This window comes from Euphorbia lathyris, chromosome 2 (genome assembly GCF_963576675.1).
Source record: "Euphorbia lathyris chromosome 2, ddEupLath1.1, whole genome shotgun sequence".
Classification (NCBI taxonomy): Eukaryota; Viridiplantae; Streptophyta; class Magnoliopsida; order Malpighiales; family Euphorbiaceae; genus Euphorbia; species Euphorbia lathyris.
Genome location: NC_088911.1, coordinates 14780469 through 14785409, shown reverse-complemented (window position 1 = coordinate 14785409; position 4941 = coordinate 14780469).

The window sequence follows — 4941 nt, the reverse complement described above, 5'->3', positions numbered from 1 at the left end:
CCCTTTTACTTGAATCCGAATGTTCCTCACGTCATGGATTTAATGGTCGTGGACATTTGGGAGAGTTCTTCAGATGAGGAAGATGCCAATCAGAGGATTCTTATTAACATTTGGGACGAATCGGATGATGAGCCGGAAATCGCGGTAATGACGAGATCAGGTCGTATGGCCGAGGGAAAGGCACCTATGATAGAAACTGAGATTGGAGAAGGGTCGGCTCCTAAGCCCGATGACCAAGTTCTGGAGCAGTTGAAGAAGACACAAGCTAAGTCTACAGTCTGGGAAGTTCTATGCCATTCTAAGTACCATCGTGAGAACTTGATGAAAGAATTACAGAATCTGGTTATTTCCACTGATATTGAGCCGGCAGCGCTAGTAGGGGCAATTATGGCCCGAAAGAAGACTGAGATCACATTTACTGACGAGGATCTCCCAGAAGAGGGGAAGGCTCACAATAAGCCTTTGAATATCCGAGCAGAAATTAACGGAAAGAAGACTAGTTGCGTGATGGTCGATGATGGATCGGCCATTAATGTTTGTCCCTTGAAACTCTTGTCGAAGTTGGGAGTGGAGAGAGGAGACCTGACAGCCTCTGAAACTGTGATTAGAGCGTATGATGACAGCCGTAGGCACATTGAGGGAGTCTTCAAGGCCAAGTTGAAAGTAGGGCCACATGAAGAAGAAACTGAGTTCACGGTGTTGGATATCCCGGTAACCTTTGCTGTATTGTTGGGACGCCCGTGGTTCCATAAGTTGGGAGGTGTGCCCTCCATGCTCCATCAAATGATTAAATTCCCCTTCGGAAGGAGATAGTAATGACCAGAGCTGAGCAATTAAGCTCGGTGGTAGCATTGGGAATTGAGCCACAGCTTTTCTCCGGATTCCAAGTCTTCGGGATTTATGAGTCCAGCATGACCACCGATGTGGTGAAGATGATGAAGGGAGGTTTCATCCCAGGAATGGGTTTAGGAGCACACCATCAGGGGTTGCCAGAATTTCCGGACTTTAAGAGTCAGAAAACCCGGAGGGGTTTGGGATATGAGCAGGGAGGTCTGCCCAATGTGAGTGGTGAAGGAAAAGTGGGCCTAAGGAAGTACTTCGTGAACGAGGGGCATGGAAAGGCGTATTTAGGGACCCCCGAGGCATGGACTAGCACAGAAGGGAAGATTCTGCCGGGGTTCGAAATCTTCAATGATGTTGCCGACTGGGGCAAAGGAAAGGCGAGTTGCTTTGTCGAGGAGATTATGGTGCTAGACTTGAATGCCGAGGAGCAAGTCATCACCATTGAAGCAACTGCGGGAGCGGTGGACGAGCCCAGTACCTCCAAGGTTCATGAGGAGCCCGAGAACCCTGATGATGAAAATTGTATTACTGCTTTGTTTGAATCAGATGATGTAATCACCCATGCTATCAATGAAATGAATTCCGATTTTGCTTACTTGCTTGATGTTGATCATGATCATTCCATGCATTCTCATTCATATAACATGCCTACATTTGAAATCAATACGATAGAAATGTCAACTTTCAATCTTGGTACGGATGAAAATCCTAAACTTATACAAATTGCTCAAGCATTAACTACTGAAGAGAGAAAAGAATTTGAGAGAATAATTAAAAAATACGAAATTGTATTCGCTTGGACATACGAAGATATGCCTGGAATTGATCAATCTATAAGCGGGTTAAGTACGTTGTTGAGTTCTATAAACCCAAGAACCACAAGGGAGAGATCGCCAGTACTAGTATGGGTCAGCATAAAAAACAAGCCCACTATATCCTGACCAATTTTTTGTTTCCTTAGGTCAACTCCTTTTCCTTAGCTTCCAACTTTGAGCAGTGCTTCATCTGGCACATGCTGAACTACAAGCCGCTCAATATGCTCGTTTTTCTTATTGGGGCTTTTTTACGCAGCACCGGGATCCTTCGGATGGGTTCTCTCATCACTAAAATTCTTCAGGATCATCAGGTCAGCTTCAAAGGAGAAATTGACATCGAGGGAACCGAGATCACCTCAGCGATTCTATTTGGCTTAGGTCACAGCCTTCCCATCAAACCTAAGAAGGGTAAGGGACCCTTGGTTGAAGGCTCCTGCTGAGGAAGATGTGGTTGAAGAGACAACTGCTGAGTTGTCAAAGAAAGGAAAGAAAGTTGTGATTGACACAGCACCTGCTGACCGAAGTAGGCAGGAAAGAAAAAGAAAAGCTGACCAATCCTCAACCCCACTGGCCAGGGATATTAATAAGACTGCCAAGAAAATCAGGGTGGTAGTTGGTGGAAAGAAAGCTGCTCCTACTGAGCCCACGCAAGCAAAGCCAGAGAAGAGAGCTGACCCTGAGGAAAGTGAGGAGACTCTTGAGCAACCCCTAAAGAGGAAGAAGACCTCTAGGATGACACTGTTGGAAGCCAACCCCATTGACTTCGTCATTCCCAAAGAATCTCACTTTCTGTGAGCTCAGGAGATCGATCTGGAAAAGATACCTTGTGATCAGGAGGAAGAACAAGGTTGTACTGAGGAACTGGCTCGAGCTGACAAGGTACATTCTACTGAGCCGAGTAAAACAGCTGCTGCTGAGCAGACTGATGAGCAAGGAGTTAAGTCTCCAGTAAAGGACAAGGTTGAAGAGAACCTTTACACTGACTTAGGACTCAATTTCTCTTCTGAGTCACCAGACTCTCCTACCGCTGACCCGTCTCCTCCAACCAAAACTCAAAAGGGCAGTGCGGACAAGCGTTTCAAACGTAAAGCTCAGAAACCCAACATTATTGACCTGTTAGATGAATCTCCCCTGAGGGACCCTATCACGAACTTAACTGGGCTCCAGTTCCAATTCTTCACCACCATCATCGAGCCCACTCCAGATCAAGTCAAGGAAAAATAAGCCTCTGTTTCTCAGGCTGAGGAACAAGCCACTAAGGGTCCAATTTCTACCGACACCTCTGCTCAACCTTCCACTGAGAAAGTGCTCAAAGTCCTGCTGCTCAACATAAAGAGTTGGCAAAGGAAACTCCACCTACTAAAGGCAGTGCTGAGTTGCCTACACCTCCAAGTTCTACTCAACTCTAGACTGACCCTGAGCAGGTACATAAGACTGCCGAGCAACCACTTCCATCCTCCACTGAGCAGCTCATCAACCAGTCAGCTCTTGATGATGATCTTATCAATAAAAGTGCAGCTGCTGATCAGGCTGGCACTTCTACTTCTGGGCAGCCCCAAACTTCTCCAACTCCTGCTGCTAACCAGAAAACGGCCACTGAGCACAACACTGATGATTCTTATGCTTATTTGGATGCTTCTAAGTCAGGAAGACGAATCACCCAATCTGCTCAAACTCTACTTCAAGAGATACATCAGTCTCAAGCCGATGATGTTGGGTCCATTCCTGCTGAGCCAACTCAGTTTTCCTCCGTCACGCAACTTCTGACCGAACTCAAAGGTCTCAAGGAGCTGATGAGTGTTATGACTTCTCTAGTCTCTCAGCAGCCCAAGCAAGAATTTATAGTCAAGCTGGCCGACCTTCAGCTGATGATGGTTAATCATATGAACTCAATCGAAGGGAAAATCAACGCCCTATCTGCTGCAAACTCATCATCTGCAAGTTCTGCTGAGGTCACTCAGCATTTCTCCCAGCTGTCCGCCGAGCTAACCGGGGCTCGTGAACTTATCTCCTCCTCTTCTCAATGCTCCATAGAACAAATCGGTGAGGCTATACGCCTACTCAACTTGAGCAAAGAAGAAATGGACACTGACCAGGTCAAGACCAATGATATTTTGCACTGCACCAGGTCCACACTTGCGCATGTCCGGCACATCAATGCTCAATGTCATTCGTATGACACTGCGATGCTCAGGATGTACCATCAATCCTATGCACGGATGACGGACTCTATTACTTGGATTGGGAAATCTCTTGATTATTTACTCAGTATGCTCAGCGCAAACATTAAAATCCCTGCTTCGAGCATGGCCGATGGCGTGCAAGTCTTTAAAGGTCTTAGAGAAAGTACGGGTCACATGCAACACTATTCATCCATACTGACTTGTGCTGTTCAACAAGGGAAGTTCCTTGCTCCTCCCTTTCAATCGAATGATGCTGGAAAAACGGGGGAGAAAATTCAAGCTAACCAAGCTGCTGGAACTCAGTAGAAAACATGGGAGAAAGCTAAAGATAAACAGCTAGCTGCCGGAACTCAGCAGAAGCCTCCTGGCTCAACTTCTGCTATCCCGAGCACCCATACTCAGCAACAACGAACAAACAAGCCAAGCCAAACCAAAACCAAGTCAAATCAAGTTCAAGCCAATATCAAGAAATAGAACTAGTAATAGTCTATAGTCTTAGCTTGTAACTTATGTTTTTATGGCATGTACTTGGTGAGCTGAGTATTTCTATATATATGCATCTTTTATCCAAACTGACTTTATATATATGATGCTTACCTACTGTGTTTGAATGCTGATCTGTCTCATACAAACTCATTGAACAACAACTTAAAACTTGTGAACATAAAAAATTTCCAGTAAAATACACTCAGTATACCTCAACTCTGATATTTGAATCTAACTCTGATACAAGAACCCAACTCTGATACCTGAATTGAACCGTGTATCAAAACTGAGTAAATGTCTAAATGTTCCAAGTATTGACCTTCTTCAGAAACTGACCTTAGGCTCTCTTCGATTAAATCTTAGAAGGTTTAGAATTGAACTACGTCAGTGGACTCAAGTCTTAGAATCACTCAATTAGATCTTAGAAGGTTTAGAGTTGAACTAAGTCAACAAATGCAACCCTTACAGGGAAGTAATTTCAGAAGAATAAAAAGGTCACAAAAATCATGAGGGATGCTCAACACTGAGTTCCTTGATTGAATACTTTTGCCAACATCAAAATGGGGGAGTTTGTTGAAACACCTTTCCATATGATTTTGATTTGACAAAATTAT